Below are 21,950 nucleotides of genomic sequence, written 5' to 3' on the forward strand. Positions count from 1 at the left end.
GTCTTTTAGTTAGTTTTGCTAATTATTTGTCTATCTTGTTGACTTTCTCAAAGATACTTCTCTTGGTTTTTTTGATTCTTTGAATTTTTCTTTTTGTTTCTAATTTACTGATTTCTGCTCTGAGTTTGATGATTTCCAGTTGTCTACTCCTCCTGAGTGTGTCTTGCTTATTATTTTTTTCCAGAGCTTTCAAGTATGCTGTTAAGTTGCTATGGGATGTCTCTAATTTTTTTTGTAAACATAAATGCATTTTATTGTGACATTTTTATGTGCATACATTATAACATCTTGCTCATTTTTGCCCCATCTACTACCGCCATGTCAGTTTTTTCTTTTTTCTTTTTGTCAGAACTTAGGGCTTCATATATGCCAGGGAAGTATACCACTAAGCTACATTCCTAGCCTTGTGAGCATGGATGTATATGTACCGTATGTGCGCCTGGTAACTGTAGAAGTCCTAAGAGGGAATGTGATCCCCTGAAACTGGAGTTATGGATGGTTGTGAGCCATCTAGTGGGAACTGAGAGTCAAACCTGGGTCCTCTGCAAGAGCAACAAGTGCTTTTAACCACTGAGTCAACTCTCTAATTTCTTTATGAAGGTTCTTAGTGCTATGAACTTCCATATTACCTCTGCTTTCATTGTGTCCCATAAGTTTTGGTATGTTGTTCATTCATTTTCCTTGAAGTCTATCAAGTCTTTAATTTTTTAATTTCATCCTTGACCCAGAGACCATTGAGTAGGGATTTGTTCCAGCTACTATGAGTTTACAGGCTTTCTGTTGTTTCTGTTTTTTTCCCCCAGTTTTAATACATGATACTCTGTTAAGATGCATGTGTGTGGTTTTTTTTTTAATCTTCTTATATCTGTTAAGATTTCCTTTGTGGCCAAGTATATAGTCAGTTTTGGAGAATGTTCCATGAGGTGCCAAGAAGAAGGTATATTCTTTTGTGTTTGGGTGGTTTGTTGTACAGATATCTTTTAGGACCATTTTGTTCATGAGATATATTAGTCTCATTATTTCTCCATTTGGTTTTTGTCTCAATGATCTATCTACTGTTGAGTGTGGGGTGTTTAACTCTTCCACTATTAATGTGTTGGGTTCGATGTGTGATTTAAGCTTTAGTAATGTTTCTTTGATGAATGTGGTTGCTCCTGCGTTTGAGACATAGATGTTCAGGATTGAGATGTCCTCTTGGTGTAATGTTCCTTTGATGATTATGAAGGGTCCTTTTTTTTAAAATTAGTATTGGTTGAAAGTCTATTTTACTAGATACTGGAATGGCAACTCCAGGTTGTTGCTTACATCCATTTGCTTGGAATACCTTTTGCCAAGCAATTACTCTGAAATAATGTCTATCTTTATTGCTGAGGTGTGTTTCTTGTATATATCAGAATGATGGGTCCTGTTTTTTAATCGATTATGTTAGCTTGTATCTTTCTATTATGGAGTTGAGAGATATTAATGACCAGTGGTTATTAACTCCTATTTTTTTGATGTTGGTATTGGTGAAGTGTGTGTGTGTGTGTGTGTGTGTGTGTGTGTGTGTGTGTGTGTGTGTGTTTCTTTTGGTTTTGTTGATGTGGAGTATTTACTTCCTATGTTTTACTGGGTGTAGTTAGCCTCCTTGGGTTGAAGTTTTCCTTCTATCCTTCTAGCATTGTCAGTAGGGTTGAATTTGTGGCTAGGTACTGATTAAACTTAGTTTTGTAATGAAATATTTTGTTCTGTGTTTGTGTGTTTTATTAAGGTGTTAGGAGACAGCTGCTTAAGTCCAGCCATCTCAGGAACAACTTCTATCTTACTGACAGGGGCAAAGCTCCAGAACCAACTCCTATCCAGCTTATCCTAAACAGACATTTCATGATTGTCTGTTAACCAATAAAGGATTTAAAGAGAGACTTATCCAACCTAAGGCACAAAAGTCATAAATGTGTTTCCAGTCCTTACTTAAAGCTTGCCCATTCCTTTGTCCCCTTATCATTCTAAATTCCAGGCAAAAGCCCAGAAGGTAACCTGATAACGAAGCTGAGTCAAGGGTCCTGAAACCAACTGAGCTAGACATGACTCAGTCACCCATGTTTACCTCCTTGCTCAACACCTATGATCATTCAATGGAACAACCCACCTCACTCCCTCTCACTTTGTATTGTCATTCTTGAAAAAGTTGTTCATGTTAGAAGCAGTCCCAGTTCTCCTCACAACAGTGGAGAATTTACTGTCCATTAGCTAGATCTGAACAAGGGGGGGTCTAGGTTTACTGAATGCTTTATTCTTCGTTGGTACAGCAGTTTGTTCAGGATCCCCTGGGTCCAGATCCACCAGCACTGATGATCTTCTTGTGGTGCTCCTGGTCTCTCCAGGTCATTTTACCTCCCAATTCTTTGTTGCCCCTCTCACCTGGAGTCCAATAGTGATACCCAGCATCTGTCCCAATCCTCTGCTGAATGAAGACTCTCAGATGAAACTCATGTTTGGCTAATATCCACTTATAAGTGAGTATATACCATGTGTGTTTTTCTGAATCTGGGTTATCTCAGTCAGGATGGTCATTTCACTCTGGTGCCCCCTGTTTAACTACTTCCCTTTGGTGGGGAGGCCTGATGGCATTCAGAGGAAGGGCAAGCAGGCTATCCAGATAAGACCTGATAGGCTGTGTTCATATGGTGGGGGAGGAGGTGCCCTTCTGTCAGAGATCTAAGGGGAGGGGATTAGGGTGAAAGGGCTGGGGAAGGAAGATACAAGTGAGGGGATAACAATCTGGATGTAATCTGAATAAATTATTTTTTAAATGTTGTCCAATATCCCTTGGAGACACAGTTGAGATTCCTAACTGGCTGCCACTCTCTGCATAGGAAATAAAACTTTTATTTTTAAGCTTCTCTGAAGTGAATTTTCTTGGCTTCCACCCTGAACTCAACAATGGGGTTTATTCATTTCCTCTTTACTAGCATCTATCATCTCCATAATATTGATTTGTTTATAAAAGAACATATAATAACCTACAGAAGGACTAATTCAAATACTACAAAATACCCAAATAAAGTTCTGAGAAAACACATCTTGATGCTATGTTTGAAATCATCCATGAATTATCATTTATATGTACAAAATGCATTATATAATTTGAAAAATAAAGTGATTTAAATTATTTAGAATACCCTTTTCCTTGGCAATATAATATCAACTATATATTCTCTCCTAATATACCTTAGAACATGTTGTGTTATTATAAATGACACATGATAATCTCTATTGAGTCATTTTATAACTTTGAAAAACAGCAATTGTTATTGTAAATTTAATTCATGCCTTACTATTACAATAGATAAGAATGTTGAATTAAAAACCCATTTCTTGAAATAAATAAGCTTTATACTAAAAAAGGAGAACACTCAATCATCAATAAAAAGAGAACTCAAAGTCAGAGTGGAAGGCTGTAATCAAAGATGCATTAGCCCTTGGGTATATTTTGACTGGTTATTGGCTTGGAGGTTTGAATTTTAAAGCTACTAAGAAGATCAGAGGCAAGGCTTTAAGAACTCTGCCTGTCTTCAACTAAAACTGATATATACTTCTTAACATGGGATCTGAGGAAGGATGTATGTAGTATACTTATGAAGGGAGAAAAATAAAGAGACCAACATAAAGTTTGTTTAGAAACTTCCAATCAACTCTCAATTAAAAATCAGATTCATAGTAAAGTAAAGAGAGATTTTGTTCGCATGGACTATTTTAGTGAAGAAAAAACACTGACTATAGAATTTGGAACATCTTGAATTTAAATGGAAACATAATTTTCCCATCTAAAAAGAGGTGAGTGGGGTCAAGTAGGAAGTTATGGGGTACTGGGCTATGAATTAGTTGGGTGATGTACAGCTAGTGGGAAAGAGTTTTATTCCCTCTTGACTAATCCTAAGAATGAGGATGAATATGTAGGTGTGTTGCACAGTGATATCTGCTAAATCTTGGACTGAACCAAATCAGAAAGACCTGATGCAAAAAGAAGAGACAAGTTCCTGCATAACTTCTATTATATTTTGATCCCTCAGCCAGCACTAATGTTATGTACCCTACATAGTATTAGGAAGGGAACAGAAACTCCTGCAAGTCTGAGGATGTTCTGTGTAGTTTTCCTGCTTTCAATAATTTTGTGAGCTACTAGGACTGGCTACAACATTTATGGATTATATTGTTGCCTGGAAGTTCTTGGTAGGCATTAGCTATCAGGTATTAGATGAAAGATCTTCTGTGTATATAATAAAGATAATGAGTAAATAAATAATATATTGCTAAAGGAGATTAATGGCAATATGCAAATTTTTAAAGCAAGTTTCCAGGCTTTTGCATTAATTTCACAACTGAATGTTTACACAGCTGGGGAGGCTGATAATAGAGACTTGATATTTCCCTACATGTAGTGGAATCAATGCTATGAACATTAGAAAGTGATAATTAAACCTTTTTTAAAATGTAGAAATTGTTTTGAATGCCATCTATTTAAAAAAATTTTTTATTAATTTATTCATATGTCCCTGTTGTGTGGTAGAACATTTTCTGGGTTTATTCCAAGGAGTGGAATAGCTGGGACTTGAGGAAGCCCTATTCCAATTTTACTGAGAAAGCACCAGATAGATTTTCAAAGTGGTTGTACTAGTTTGCATTCTCACCAGCAATGACGGAGTGTTTCTCTTTCTCCACAGTCTTGCCAGCATGTGATGTCACTTGAGTTTTTGATCTTAGCCATTCTGATGGGTGTAAGATGAAATCTCAGTGTCATTTTGATTTGTATTTCTCTGATGACTAACGAAGCCGAGCATTTCTTTAAGTGTTCCTCAGCCATTTGATATTCCCCTGTTGAGAACTGTCTGTATGGTTCTGAGCCCCATTTCTCAATTGGGTTATTTGGTTTGGTAGTGTTTAATTTCTTGAGTTCTTTATATATTTTGGATATTAGACCTTTTTCAGATGAAGGGTTGGTAAAGATCTTTTCCCAGTCTGTAGGCTGTCGCTTTGTTCTGTTGACAGTGTCTCATGCCTTACAGAAGCTTCTCAGTCTCATGAGGTCCCATTTATTAAATATTGACCTTAAGGCCTGGGCTGTTGGTGTTCTGTTTTTTACTGCCATCTATAAAGTCACAGAGGAAACACAAGATTGTGCTCACTGCCACACAACTTTGGACTCAGTCTTTCTGTTTTCTGGTAGTAATCTTAACATTTTGTTATGATTGTCCCAAAGTTTTCCATTCCATTAACTGAGGAGTGGAAAAATAAGGACTCAGTGAAAATTTTAAGAATCCTACAGTGCTACAGCATGAGGTAAAGATGTGCTCTATGCAATTTCAGGAGTGTTGTGTCCTCTGATGAGTGTATCAAATTGCTTGATCCAGCTTGCAGAGTCCCTATAGAAGCTGGTTATGGCACCAAACAGTGGTATCAGCTCAAGAGAAAGAAGGTTAAAACTTGCAGAACTTTCTTAAAATGTTGTAGAAGATTTTTTTAATGCAAAAACAGGGGTTGGGGAGTTAGTTCAGTGGTAGAGAACTTGCCTAGCAAGCCAAAGACCCTACATTCATTTACCAAGTCTGGGGGAACAATGGAAAAACAAAACATTTGCTATAAATTTTAGGTTAACAACTCAGTAAATTGTTGTTAATTTATGTGGAATGGCAGAGCCCAATGTAATTTAAAGTTGTCATGAAATTACTTTCAAGTGCAAGAAGAAATATAATACAAAACTAAATGTATCATCAAATGCATCAGTAGACCATAGAACATCTACAGAATTTCTAAAATGTATTCATTAAATTTTGAACAAATTAAAAAACAATGAATATAAGATTATTAGCATAAAATTTATCAGTGCTACCTAACGAATGTAGTCGCTTCTCATAACTCTTGTTATTCAAGACACACTGAGAGCCATCTACATAATCTCAGTACAGTGTGCAACATATATGACTTGTTTTGAGGAAACTACAAGAGCAGACACTACTAGAATATTTAGCCATTTCATTAAATAGAATGTTTGATCACCATAAATGAGGCTACCAGTTCCAATAGACTGATGGAAAATGATCCTGAAAGGAACTTTTTTCATCAAAGCATGAAAACCTCCATGGACCTGACCATCCAGGCAAGTCAGAAAGCTATTGTCTTCTTTGTTTGTTTACTTTAAGCATTATACATGGCACTAAAGTGCTTAACAAAATGTGAAGAAAAATTTAAATTGAGAAACATAACTACTCTAGCAAGGGATCATATCCAAAGACCTATATCTGTGTGTTTTGGCTGAAATACAGACACTTTCTTAGTATACACATTTAATCTCTTTTGCTGTAATACAGACATACCTTTAATATACACCTTTAAGCCAAAATATTGATGTCTAATTGAGGAGCAGATGAAGTGACCAATCAGAGAAAGATTTTACATAATGCGTCAGAGGTAAAGCACACCTAAGTTTCACAAGTACAAGCAGGAAAGGGAAGCTAGCAGCACAGATAGAGAAAGTGACAGAAGAGAGTGGAACAGAGAGAGAGAGAGAGAGAGAGAGAGAGAGAGAGAGAGAGAGAGAGAGAGAGAGAGAGAGATTGTGGATGGAAACAGAACAGTCCAGGAGTAGAGTACAGTTCAGTGCAGTTCAGTTTGTGGAGTTCACCAGCAGTTTTTCCAAGCATAGATATTCAGTGAGAAGCAGGGAGAAGCCATTTTGAATCAGTCACCTTGGAGAGGAGTTTTAAGCCAGAACACCTGAGTTGAATCAGATAGCTAGAATTAAAAAAGAGCTATAAAATGTGAGCTTATTCAGTAGTTAGTCTCAGGCTGAAAACACTCTAGCAAATGGAGGCTGGAAACTGAAGCCATCGAGGCTTGAGATAGTTAGACAGAAACACACCAGGCTCAGCTGATGCCATGTAATCAGAAAACTTCGGTATGGCTTTCATCTCACCCTATCAACTGAGAAAATAAAAACAGCATAAACATGAGTGAAGGAGCATTTCTACAAGGGGATCATTTACTAATAAAAACTATTAGGAATTGAATACTTCTAGGGCACAAGTCTAGTCCCAGGCTTTCCACACCCCTTAGCCATGTAAGCTGAAAGTTTCACTCCAGAAATACTGAATACATGAAATCAGTATTCTTCTTCATGAATATTTCAGTAAAAGATTGCCTGCTAAAGAGAAAAGAGACAGGAGTTTTCTAATCCTGTCCAAAGCTATGTATACAGCAGGGTAAGCTTCTAGAGATTGGGACCAGGGACGTTCTTGGTTTAGTGAGGTTAATTTATAAGATTGTGTCTCCAGTTGTGACTCACAATTCTTGGGTCCTTTACATTTTTAGTGGAACTGATTCTATGTATTGAGCATGTGTGCATAGACCATTGTCCATTTTTCAGCAAAAGAACTCAAGATTATAGAAGCGGCAGAGCTCTAATCGCGCTTCTATGTTTAACAGCATTTTTAGCATAATTTGGAGATGAAAAGTTCTAAGGGAGTTCTTAAAATAACAAGGTCTGTCATATAGGGGGATATAAAAGAATGGGTCAGTTTATTGTTGATATAGAATAAATTGTGAACTGGTCAGCTTTTCAGAGAGGGGGGAGGGAGGGAGGGAAGGAGGGAAAGAAGGAGGGAGGGAAGGAAGGAGGGAAGGAGAGAGAGAGAGAGAGAGAGAGAGAGAGAGAGAGAGAGAGAGAGAGAGAGAATAAATAGAGCAGATAAAGCCCTCCTGTGGTCAGATTTAATATAAAGCCTTGACCTCAGGAACTATCCTTTCAAAGTGCTCCAATTTGATTAGATTAGTATTTGAGGCAGTTACTTCCTAAGGCATTATTGAACACATTGAAGCAATCAGCCTGCAATTAGTGGCACTTAACATCCAGATATAGTCAGGAAAAGTGACAGTCTAAAAAACAAAAAGACACACAGAGCAGACAGGACCTACATGGGTAAGAAGAGCAAATGATTGGCAAGAGTAGTAGGATATTTTAATAGAAAATGTTCTTTGTCGAATCACATCCACCCATGATGCTTGAAATCAAGTAAAAATCTGAGGGTCTGTTGGAAGAAAAAAATCATGCCAGTTTGGTCAAGTCAAGTCCTTGGTCAGTTCTTAGGAGTCATATGCACTCAGTACTGGCTCACAATTTGAACATCAAGGCTTTGCCAAATCTGCACACTAGAAGCTGCAGATAATAGAGCAATCAGGAAGACACTTACGTCACTTATATTTAAGTACTACCAAGGCCATTAGAGAAAAAGTCCTGAAAATACAGCAGGTTTGGCATCTGATAGATGCCAAAGTGTAAGAGCACATACTATAATGAATTGAAGGCAGATTGGGCTTTAGAAAACCAAATATTTATAAAAGATACTCAGTACAATAGGAGTAATAGGAATAAGTAAGTTAAATAAAAGGTGAAGAGAATATATATTTATAATCGAGAAAAATAATTGTAAGCTACATAATAGAAAAGTGATTACTATCTATAATACACTGTTTAGTAAAGAAACAGGACATAAAAGTCATAAAAGAAATAGTCAATTTAATAAGAGAAGATGTAAAAACGCATTAATACATTAAAAATAATATATATGTTAAAGTAAGAGAAATATCTCTATAGTCGAAAAATTATCAACACATAATAATAAAATAAATGGATTTGCACATTTTCTTAAACTTAGAGAAAGAAGTATGTTTAGCTTCTGGATGCCAGCACGGCATGGGATGTTGAAATCTTATAGGTATCTTTGTGCCAAGATGCTTGATTTAGGGATGCATTTCTAAAACTCTTTCAAGCTTTCAAAACAAATACAAAGAGGATAAAAACTACAAATCATCTAAATAGTCTTCTATAGAAAAAATAATTTCAAAGGAATGCTTTACATGCTTTCAAAATTTATACATAAAAGCACCACTGAACAGACTCACAAAGTTATATGTATACATGTGTGTGTGTGTGTGTGTGTGTGTGTATGTGTGTGTGTCTGAGAGAGAGAGAGAGAGAGAGAGAGAGAGAGAGAGAGAGAGAGAGAGAGAGAGAGAGAGAGAGAGAGTTTTGATTTAGGAATGCATTTCTAAAATTACCTTTTAAAAATTTATGTTTTTCTTTTCTTTTTTTATTAATTCATTGATATTACACCTCAATAGTTATCCCATTCCTTATATCCTCCCATTGCTCCTTCCTTCCTGCTATCCCCCTACTCCCCTCCCCTATGACTGTGACTGAGGAGGACTTCTTCCCCCGTATATGCTCATAGGATATCAAGTCTCTTCTTGGTTGCCTGCTATCCTTCCTCCGAGTGCCACCAGGCCTCCCCATCAAGGAAACGTGGGCAAATATGGGGCACCAGAGTTCGTGTGAAAGTCAGACCACAATCTCCACTCAACTGTGGAGAATGTCCTGTCCATTGGCTAGATCTGGTTAGGAGTTTGATGTTTACTGCATATATTGTCCTTTGCTGGTGCCATAGTTTGAGCAGGACCCCTGGGCCCAGATCCACCCATCATAATGTTCTTATTTTAAGTTTCTAGGACCCTCTGGATCCTTATATTTCCCCATTTTCCCATGTTTCTCTCACCTAGTCCCAATAAGATATCCTCCCACCTGTCCTAATTTCCTGATAAGTGAAGACTTTCATGGGACATGCCCCTTGGGCTAGTGTGCAGATATAAGTGAGTATATACCATTTCATTCTTTCTGATTCTGGGTTAACTCACTCATTATGATCATTTCTAGTTCAATTCATTTTTTCCCACAAATTTTGGGAAATCCTTGTTTTTAATAGCTGAGTAGTATTCTGTACTGTAAATGTACCAAAGTTTCTTTATCCATTCTTCTACTCAGGGACATTTAGGCTGTTTCCATGTTCTCGCTATTATGAATAAAGCTTCTATGAACATGATTGAGCATATGTCCCTGTTGTGTACTAGATTTTCTTCTGGGTATATTCCAAGGAGTGGAATAGCTGAGTCTTGAGGAAGCCCTATTCCCAGTTTTCTGACATAGCACCAGATAGATTTCCAAAGTGGTTGTACTAGTTTATATTCCCACCAGCAATGAAGGAGTATTCCTCTTATGCCACATCCTCACCAGCATGTGGTGGGTGTCACTTGAATTTTTGATCTTAGCCATTCTGATGGGTGTAAGATGGAATCTCAGAGTCATTTTGATTTGCATTTCTCCAATGACTAAAGATGCTGAACATTTCTTTAAGTGTTTTTCAGCCATTCTATATTCCTCTCTTGAGAATTCTCTGTTTAGTTCTGAGCCCCATTTCTCAATTGGGTTATTTGGTTTGGTGGTGTTTAATTTCTGAGTTCTTTATATAGCTCGGATTTTAGACCTTTGATGCTGAGCATTCAGTATAAGCATTCCACATGCTGGCAAACACTCAGCAACTGTGCTACCCTCATTATATGTACTTGCACCCAACTGTTCTCTCTCTCTCTCTCTTTCTCTCTCTCTCTCTCTCTCTCTCTCTCTCTCTCTCTCTCTCTCTCTCTCCCTCTCTCCCCCCCCCTCTCTCTAAGTACATGCATGCATGCATCCGTGTGTGCATAAGTGCATGAGTACATTCATGTGTGTGTGTTCACATGTGTCTGTATTTTCAAGTGTCTACATGTTTTACATGAAAAATGAATAAAAAAGATCATTTAAAATTAGAGAATATTTTTTATTTGACTTAGAGCCAACTCTGTGAGATGGAATCCATACTAGACATTGCTTGGGTGACCAAGAACCAGAGGCTAGATAGCTCAGAGAACTAGAGTAAAAGCAAATACTGCAATTAAAAAGAAAGTTACAGTAAAATGACTTCTAATAATATTCTTGACTTCCTGCTCAGATTTAGTCAAAAGGCAAACCAGTTTCCTTGTGAGTTCTATAGCATGGGCAATGCGGGACACCTCTGACATGGACTTGGACTCCCACTCATTCCTCAATTTTCCCTTGTGGGGAGGCCTTGCCAGGCCACAGAGGAAGAGGATGAAGGCAGTCCAAGTGAGACTTGATAGGCTGAGGTCACATGATAGGGGAGGAGGGAAGGGAGGAGGGAGTGGTGGAGGGAGGATACAAAAATGCTAAAAGGTAAGCACATTGTAGAAAGTACCTAAAGTTCATTGAAAAGTTTCTAGGATGTGTTTTGTTTTGTTTTGTTTTTGTTGTTTGCCAAAATATCCATTAGACTTTATCATGTGTTTCTTAAGTATAAAAATAATATTACACATTTGAAAGCCAAGAATTAGGTTCTTAACTTACTCTTTGAGAATTTCTTACAACATATTTTATTATATTATGATTTGGGAATAACTTTGTTTGGCAGCTGCCCTCATTTGTCCTGTGAATTTTGTCTGGCTTGGCATATATAGGTTGTATGCATGCTATGAAAGTGCCTGTGAGTTTAAATATGCATCTACCCTTTTGTATCTGAAAACTTCCATTTCCTTTAAATTGACCACCACCCTGGCCCTTTCATTCTCATTCCCCACTTCCAATTCTATATATATTCCTGAGCTCTGAGGAGTGGGATATGACTTTAAAAAAAAGAATACCATTCAGAAATAATGTTTTGTCTAGAATGTTACATACTGAGTTCCAGTTAGCCCCAGGTACATAGTGAAGATAATATAAAAAAAAAAAGAGAGCAAACTTTATCTTTTGTTCAGGCAAAAATGTTAAGAGAATTCAAAGTAATTCCCTACGGGCTTCAAAGTCACACTTCACACCTTGTCCAATTGCGGGTCTCTGTGTTAATTATGATCTACTGAAGACTCAGAAAGGCACCAATCCATGGATTATAGCAATGTCATCATTGTGTCTCTGTGTTCCTTTAGCACAGGAATAGTAATTTCCCCCTGTGCCCATGACCAATTGAGACTCTTGCCCTCAGTCACAACTATAAGTATGGGTTGTGTATGATGGAGTGGACTTTTAAATCTAATTGAAAGGAGTTGTTTATTTCCATATCTTTGTGCTATGATTGGACCAATGGTCCTATCTTTCTGGAAGTTCACAGGGTGTGTAGCTTGTTGAAATTGATGATTACATTTCTTCTTAGTAGTACCTTATAACATGATTATATTGAGTACCAGGTATATTTCTCCATGTTCTACCTCATAACTTTGTGGTGTATTTAGCCAGAAGGTATTACTGTTATGGTATAAGTGGAAATACACAGCTTTGGTAACATCCTTCAGTGATTGAGGAAGTCTATGTACTACTTTGTCGAATGACATAAAATGATATAACCCACTCTCATAACTGGAAATTTCTGTATAACAAATGACACTATTATGTAAGCAAACAGCCCACCAACAGAGTGAGAATATACTCATCAATTACATATTTGATAGAAGTCAGTATCTAGAATATACAAATAGCCCAAAAAACTGGACATCAATAACACAAATATTACAATTCAAAAATGGAGTATACAACTAAATAGAGAGTTCTCAAACAAAGAAACACAAATGGCTGAGAAATACTTTAAAATGTTCAATATTGTTAGCCAGAAGATAATACAAATTAAACTTCTTTGAGATTTCATGTTATCCCCATCAGAATAGCCAAGATCAATAATACAAATGACAGCACATGGTGCTGATGATTTGGAGAAGAGGAAACCTTTATTCATTTCTGCTGGAAGGGCAAACTATTAGAACCACTATGGAAATCAGGGTGGAGGTTCCTCAAGAATCTGAAAAAAAATCTACCACAGAATTCAGATATAAGATCTTGAACATATACCCAAAGTACTCTATATCTTAACTACAAAGATAAATTTTAAGACATGTTCAGTGATGTTCAATTCCTAATACCCAGTGATTGGAACCAGCCTATATATCCAATGATTAATGAATAGAAAAGGAAACTATGGTACATTTACACAATGGAATATTATTAAGCTGTTAAAAATAATTATAAAATTTGCAGATAAAAGGAAAGAGCTGGAAAAAATCATCCTGACTGAGACAACCTAGACACCAAAAGACAAACATAGCTTATATGCAGTTGTTAACTTTTATGCTTTAGATAAATGTGGTTCATTTATAAGACACACAGTGTTTAGGTAATTAGAAAAGGACTAAGGCACAGGAGGAGTTCTTCTAAGGAAGAGGATATAGGATATTGGGTTATAAAATGACCAAGGCAATATTGGAACAGAAGTATTAAAGTGAGGTAAATGGGAGGTCAAGATAGAGATCTGAATATAAAGGAGGAATAACTAACACTAAAAGTACCTTGAAAATACTTATACAACCCACTACTCTATACATTTCATAAAACACACACTGACATGAAAGAAATGGAAATGGAATCACCATATACTTGAAGACGTAGTATCCCAAGGAGACATTATAAGCTACACAATAAAAACAAGTTTTAAACTTTAAGTGAGGCAAAAATACAAGGCACTTTAGAGGATATTATAGAGAAATTAAAGGTGATTCAGTTTTCAAATTCACAATATTATTGGTAAATTTAGGAATGTTTGGGAAAGTTATGTCTTTATTCCAGACAAGTTAGGTCAGTAGATAGTAAAAAGATAGATGATGGTAATTACGGATAGACAGAGAAATATGTAGCTATAGATATAGATAGACAATGGATAGACAACATATGATTTAAAATAAGGTAAGTAGATGATAGACAGATGGTCTATAGACCGACATAGTTAGGTTGATGATAATAGAAAGATAAAAATAGATCAATTATTATTTCAAAATGTACCCTGTTACATTTCCCTTACTTTAAGAAATTTTCTTTTTTATTATATATATATATATATATGTATACATGTATACAATAAAATACCTACAGCAAGAAGTACCCTGGACCAATCAGGAATCATGTAAGTGTACATTCATAGTGTTTTGGCTATTTGTAGTTGGTAGCCCTGAAAAGAACATCTTTCCTATTTTGGTGAGTCTAAAATTCTGAATGTAAATCAATATCTATCATATCTCATCTTTAGCAACTCAAAACATCTATCTAGACCTAAAAACATCTTAACCCCTAAACAACTAACCTTAACTGTAAGACTAAATTATCTGGTCTTCAACCCCCTCAGAGACTTGAGAAGAAATAAAAATTAATTACCTGAGATGACAGGGAGTACAGGTTAGCAGCTTCCCAAATGAAAAGATAACAGAGACAGTTTGCTGCCTGAGCAGTCATCCAAAATCTCTATAACGCTGGACATCTTCAGCCTTTGGCCCAATATATCTGCCTTAAGCAATTTTCTCTCATTGCTTTGTTAGGTAAGTAAAGTTGTTTCTTTCATGTAACATTTAGTTATTCTTAACTAATTCAGGGGTAGTGATCCCAAATAACTGTTCTGATTTGTTCAGGGTTTATCTGCCATGTCCAGAGACACTTCTTCCTGGGAATGACAATATGCCTTCATTCCCAATGCATCTTCACTCCTTCAGAACATATTTTATGAGGATTAATAACCATAAATTCAGATCATACTTTATAATTCAAGGGGTCCAATGTGGCCAATGATAATATATATTACTTCTATTTTTAGAACTTGTTTTATTATACTCTGTTTAATGCTTCTATGGAATTTATTTCCACTTTATTTCTGCCAGGAAACAAACTGCTTTTACAGGAATTGTAATTCTATCCTACAACTGCTCAGTTAATTATTAAAATAGGTATAATATACTTCATATTGTACCCTTAGTTATTATATATTATTTCAACATATACAAACTTATATGCTCTGAACAGTTTAATAGGATCTTTATTACTTTGCTAATTACTTTGTATTTTATGTGTCTTCAATAAATTTTAATAATAGCTTTATTGAGATGATTCTTTAAGAAAGTAACAACTAAGAAAAGAATACATCTAAACTGACAATAAGAAAATGTGACAATTGTTGACAGACCAGTGTGATGATGGTTACAGTACTGTGAGAAGTAGTCCGACTCTAGTGTATTTTTCTATTCTGTTTGCTAATGAATTATGAATGGAATATATGAAGATATAGTAATCAATGATAGCTATAAATATCATACACTGACTGCCTAGAGAGGTAAGGTTACATCGCTGAGTAGATGCTACTTTTTTTTTTTTTTTTTTTTCGAGACAGGGTTTCTCTGTGTAGCCTTGGCAATCTTGGACTCACTTTGTAGACCAGGCTGGCCTTGAACTCCCAGCGATCCGCCTGCCTCTGACTCCCGAGTGCTGGGATTAAAGGCATGCACCACCACGCTCGGTTTAGATGCTACTTTTATAAAGAGCAGAGTTTGGGTAAGAAGGTGGGCTGCCAAGAACAGGAGTTAATCTCAGAGATGAGAATCTTAGAACACCTGATATCATCTCAATAGTCTTTGCCTAATTCAAGGCAATGGAATCTTGAATCCTTATAGACGCCTCACTTCAATTAAATAAGTAAATATTAGACATACATAATAGAATTGATTTAAAATAGGAAATGCAATTTGAACTGACATTGAGTGACATATGGTTAGGATCCAATAATTAGAGAAGTTGCTCCTGAATTTATGGAAATGACATCTAGAATGAGACACAAAAGCATTGAAGTCAACTGGAAACATTTTCAAATCTTAAGAGTTGTTGATAAAAAAAAGCTCCCAGTGGTTGTCTCAAGGTTCAGTAACAGTGAACTGAGCATCTGTATCTTGTGCTCATGTGTCTTCGGTGGCCTCTACATCTGGTATATGTCTGTCTGCTATTCCCAGTGGAAAATTAAAAACATCCTGTAGAATCCTCTCACAGGCAATTCTAACTGAGAACCAAAGAAGAAAGACTTCAGGAAACAAGTTTCTTAGCTGCTCCTTGGAGAACCTTAGAAAAGATATTTATACTGCCATATTTGGCACATAAAGTGAAAAGGTAAAATTCACTTCTGTATCAAATATCTGGGAAGAATTTCTGTATAGAAATTCAATTTTTAAAGATGAATTGGGGTCAGGATTATGAATTTTGAAATTATATTTGCTGCTAATTACTATCATAAATAAGTACTAAAAGCAAGATTCTTTTTGTTTTTTCAAATAAACCAAGAAACAAATTACTGAAATAAGTGTTCAGAGAAAAGTAAAATTGAGCACTTTAGCATAATCTTTGAACTAATGGGATTATGCAAAGCTAAAATACTGGAAAAATGAAAACATAAGAAACGAATTTTGTTAAGGAACAAGAATACTCCACGGTGTCTCATCTGATACACAAGTGTAAATACGAGGTTTGCCATACATTAAAGGATAAGTTAAGTTCCTATTAAGGAACTTGAATGGGGAGATGACAGAGACTTTAATTTGTAAGTCTGGGAGAACATTCTGTTCTTGACAGTTTAGCCCGGAAGGTAATGCTGAAATTGTGACCTCCTTCTCTGCACCTGGCTTTCACACCATCTCCTTCTTGTTCTTCTGCATGGCCCCAACACGATAAGCTGCATTGCTAAGGGCCTGAAACCAATGGGTCAATATATGTCAGACAGAGGACAGAGCATCTGGGGAGGCAAGATAATCCTTTTGCCTTATGTGTTGAGTATTTTTGTTATTTGTTAAAGTAATGAGAAGATGACCACTACAGAGATAAGGAGGTAGTGGCCATTGAGGTGGAAAAGTATATTTGAACTATTATGAGAACTTAACCACAGTTGAGTGGTTAAACAATCTAGTTTTTTATTTTATATTTCTAGAGAATCACATTCTAAAAAGGGATATGGTGAAGTAAAATTAGTGTCTAATACAGTGCAGTTCAGGAACAAAATAGCTTCTTTTTCTCATTGTATTTTATAAGCTTCTGGAATTCTCTGACATTTGGAGATACTCCACCGTTAAAGACATTATTAACCTACAAAACATTTATTAGCATGTGGTGATACTAACATTGACTCTCATCATGACTCTCTCACCTTTAAAAAGAAACTTTATGATTAGATGGAGCTTATTAAAACCAATATTCTTCTTTTAATGTCTGCTTATAAGTACATTTAATTCTATCTTTCAGCAACATTTCCTTTTGTCATGTCATATAACTTTTTCATAGATTCCAGTAGTTAGAAAAAATTGAGTGTCTATGATTTCACCTACGAAAAAGCAAGTTTGGAAACTGTGGATTCCTTGATGCTAACTTCTATAAAGAGAATGCTATAAAGTATGGTTGAACAAGGATGAAAGCAAATTATGTAGGCTACCTGTTGAAGGTTTAGATATTTTGAGGATTAAAGTCGGCGTTTAGCAAGACATTAGTATCCACTGACAGTTCACATATTTTAAGAAAAAAGTTAAGTGCAACTGTGAATATTGATAATTAACATCAGTTGTCACACAAAATCAATTGCATGTGCTTGAATTACAGGCATACAAAACAATTTCTGCCTAGGAATGTAGACTATATTACCTCCATACACCTACACCCAAATTTATACCCAGATAGCTGATAGAACATTAGAATGTGTAGTGAAACAATAGTGCTTATTTCTCCTGCATCTACTTATAAGATGAGATGCATTTTTCTTGCAACATGTCCAAGGATTTCTTGCAATATTTTAGCACTGTCTGTTTAATTGAATGCATTATGAGTCTATGTGTTTCAGCAGGAATCTGCATTATTCCTCAAGCACATGTTGGACTTGGAGCAGAAATCCTGAAGGACTCAGTGTTCGTAATTACTGCTTCTGTCTTTCCAGATATAGAACCCCACCCTCGTATTGAGAAACTGGAGAAAATCCATCATTAATGCTTTCTTAAAGTTTATAATCATTACCAATAACCTTTCCATGAACCCTTGTTTAAGGACATTTTGAAGGAGCAAATGATTGTATAAATGTAACATTTAAGAATTCAATTTAGCTAAAAGGAATTATTAAGACATTCGACATCTTGGCAAAATAATTCAGTAAGAAAAAAAAATCTCAGCATACCAAAAGGGATAAGTGTTCAACATCTCAGCAAAGACTGTGTATTTATTTCCTGAAGGACTAGAGATTAAACTCAGGCTTAGGAAGGTAAATGATTTACCATTGAGCTACACTCCTGTTGGGGACGATAGGCCATATGGCCAATGTTCAGCCATCTTGTCCAAGTCTGAACCTTTAAGCCTCTATCTCTCCCAGAGCTTACCTTTCACCAGAAACTAGCTGACCTTGTTGTGAGTCAGCAGTTAGACTAAAGACAGATAGGGATGGAGCGACCCTGTTGTGAGTCAACAGTTAGACTAAAACTAGACGAAGACAAAGCAAGATGCCCTGTGTGGCAGGACATTATGACCCTGCCTGGAATTCCCTGTGTTTTGAGAAAAGCCTGCAGCTGGGTTGCTATAGAAATATGCTCCCCTGCCTTCTGACTTATAAAAGCTGCTGCCTGACTAATAAAGTGTGAGAGTTTGATCAATCAGACTTACTCTTCTTCTTTGTGTCTTGCATTTTCAACAGGTGACCTTCCTCCAGAGTTTTAGTCGAACCCAGCAGGCCAGGGCACACTCCCAGCTTTGCCACCTAAATAAAAATCAGAGGAAGAATAATTTTGTCCTAACACTATTTTATAAATCTACACAAAGTCCTTCCAGCATTTTCTTTAGTTAGAAGTGAACTACTAAAGATGTACCCCTTTGTGTTTTAATGAAAGCATTTCTTTTTAAATTTTGATAAACACCTCTGAACTCTAGCAATTTATATAACTATGGCTTCTTTTTGTTTAATTTTCTCTTGAATTTATTCTATTCATAGAAAATACATTCAGATTTGGCTTTCCAAGAAAGTGGAAAAGTCTGTGAATTATAAAGTTCTAATAGATTTTTGTCATCTTAAAACTTTTAGGTAACACTCCACTGCTGAAGGACGTCAGGGCAGGAACCTGGAGACAGGAACTGACCCAGAAGCCATGGTGCAGAGCTGTTTACTGGCTCACTCCTCATGACTTGCTGAGCCTGCTATTTCATACATATCCAGAACCACTTACCCTACATGGCACTACCATCAGTGAGTTGGGTACTCTGACAACAATCACCAATTAAGACAATGACTCACAAACTTGCACACAGGCCAGACTGGTGGTGTATTTTCTTAATTTATTTTCTATCATCCCAACTGACTCCAGCTTGTATCAAGTTGATATAGACTAGCCAGTACAATATTTGTGTAAACTTTCCTGAATGATAAAAACTATAGCTACATTTGAATTTAATAAAAATAATTAGCAGATAATAATGAAAAGGGAAATGAATCATTTTGCACCATATGGAATTCTAAGTTTATGAAATCAATAATTTGCATGTGGCTTGCATGTGGTATCTGCATATGGAAGTAGAAAGTTTGATTCAAACTAGAACCAAAGATTTAAAAACTAAATTACAATTGTCACCTCCCTTTATGTTCATGATGCTGTAACTGTGGCTTGATAACAATTAAAAGGTAGTGCATACTGTAACAGGTGGCATGCCTGCAGCCAAAGGGAGGACCAAATTTCCCCCAAAATGTTGTTCATAGTTCTGAGTAGTTCCAAAATGAATATTTAAATAAACTTTAGTGTAAAAGTGGCAATGAGTAGATGTTTCTAATGTAACTCATATGATGAACAGTTAATATTTTACTCTAAAGATAATCCACTTTTCTTGCTAAATCAAGCTGAAAATTGATACTTTGTATAAAAACACATTGCTATCTTAATAGATTTTAAATGAGTTATTAGAAACTCGATTGAAACTTTTACCTACTGTGAAAATGAGAAAGGATTTTAATTAGCTATATTAAAACTTTAGGTAGTGACAAATGGTAAAAAGCCTACTTCATAACCTTCCCGTGTTTATATTGTTAAGAGCTGGTTAATGGAACTTATTACTGAACCAGCTCACCTCGATTGTTTAATTCTCAGAATGTATCTTAGTGAAAATTTCTTGGTTCGAATGTTGTTGCTTTAAAGATGGAAACTCTGCCCTAATCCAAAGGGCAATTAAATAAAATAGGTCACGCTGATCCTCTACCTTAGAGGAGAGTAAGTCATCTGGAGAAAGGATAATGGAAGAAGAAATTATGTGATGTGAAGTCGGCCCAGAAATTTAGCATATACTCATAAACATTTCAGCAGAAAGTTAACACATTTTTAGAAGTTATTACTTACATATTTGATGCTGGCATTTGTTTAACAGCATCTATATTCTAAGGGCTGCATAATTGGAGAAGTGACACCAAGAATTTTCTATGCTATTCCTCTTTTCTTTCTGTTTGCATGGCAGAGGTAAACTGAGTTTTTACAGACAGTCTTTGCTGTCTGTGTGACAACTGTAGTGCCATAGAGCCTTGAGGCCCAAAATCCCACTAAAGACAGTAAAATAAAACAGCCCCCCCCCAGAAGTCTTATATTGGTATCAACTGATAATGGGTTTCAAAGAAAATAATCTTCATCTAAATGTCTGTCTCTGGTCAACCATCAATATTAACTGTCTTCCAATATATATTCCCTTAATATAAGAAGCCATAAAATTTAGATTCTTATCTTTCTCACTCACTTAGAGACAAATGTTTTGACAGACCTGTGAGTCAGCCCAAATGACATGCTGGATCTTCCATTGTTTTCTGACTCTTGTCAAGCTCTTTGGTACCCTTTTGATTGTGATGCTTACCCAGGTAAATAAGTTGAATTGGACTTTCTGTGGTTCTAACACCCCTACTCTTCTGAGGACTACAGTGAAGAATTGGTATGCAACACAACTGGGAAACATTTAGTAGAAATTGGCCACCCTTATTCTATCCTGGGCCTAAACTCTCAAGAGAAAGGCAGATGGGATTGAGAAATACCACAGTTCTTAAGAGTGCTTTCAGTTATTCCATAATACCATAGATTCCTCCCGAATATTCACTTTAAATGGCTCAACATAGTCTGTAGTTTCAGCTCCAGAGGAACTGGAAGCCTGTTCTTGCTTCTCCAAGCATTTGAACATACATATAATACACAAACTAAAATGCACAAATACAAATAAATAAAAATAGAGAATTTTTTAAAGAGAAAAAGTTCTAACAAACTGACACATCCAGAATTTAGAAATTATCCTTTATCTAGTCTCTTCAATACTTTGTCACTTTTGTATTTCAAATGTTTTGAAGTGAAGATGTTTCATATTCTGTCCCATAATCTTTAAAACTTCATCATAGGGATCTCTGTCTTCTGCACAAAGAATCTATATCAGCAGAAAATACATATCATTTTATGTTACATAAATCACAACTTCATTCGAGGATATCCAACATATAAGAAATGTGGATGTTGGTAAACATCTTATAAATCAAAACAGAAACACTGATAACAAAAGGCACATGGGAAGAATGTTAACTTCACAGTATACCTAGTTGATTCCTGTATCATCTCTTACAATTGTCCATATCCTGTACCTAAGGAAAGATTCTCTTACTACAGAAACCACCTTGTATATCAATCATGCTTATTGATATAAATTGAAAATGAGCCTTTGCATTAAATGATGAACACATGATAGTTTGGATATGTAACACATTTTATATTAAATTATATTTTTATTATCTAAAATATTTGACCCATTTATTACATTTTCAATTTAATGATGTTACTGCTGTAACAACTACAAATGAAAACAGTTATAAATGTACCAACCTAAAAACATTACAGCCTGTCTTGAAAATTCTGTTTTAAGGATTTTTGTTGAAATTCATTAAAAATCGCACTGAAGTAAGATACTGTTTTATATCAATATACATCTTTAGAATTTTACTTATTTATTTAACATTTAAATCCCAGAGGTGAAATGAAGGGTTTGCTCGGATTAAATTATTAGAAAATACAATAGCAACTACAATATAAAGGAATCCCATTTGTAATTTTTCACACCACACAAGATCTATTTAAAGTGTGAGAACATTCAATTCCTAGAAGCTTGCAAAAGTCAATATTGTCTGTTCATAGTTATATTCTCTTCCTTTTAGCCAAAT

At 35.7% G+C, this 21,950-nt stretch overlaps 1 long non-coding RNA gene across 1 annotated transcript in view; it reads right to left on the reverse strand.

Moving 5' to 3' along the window:
• Positions 1–16,256: 16,256 nt before the first annotated feature.
• The window catches only part of LOC311589189, a 33,603-nt gene continuing 27,909 nt past the window's right edge, over positions 16,257–21,950 (reverse strand). The window contains exons 2-3 of the long non-coding RNA XR_014776439.1: positions 18,395–18,488; positions 16,257–16,452 (exon numbers count right to left, since the gene is read on the reverse strand). This is a non-coding gene — a long non-coding RNA (uncharacterized lncRNA). The remainder of the gene's footprint in view (positions 16,453–18,394; positions 18,489–21,950) is intronic.

The sequence above is a fragment of the Acomys minous genome, assembly GCF_964271855.1.
Source record: "Acomys minous genome assembly, chromosome: 18".
NCBI lineage: Eukaryota > Metazoa > Chordata > Mammalia > Rodentia > Muridae > Acomys > Acomys minous.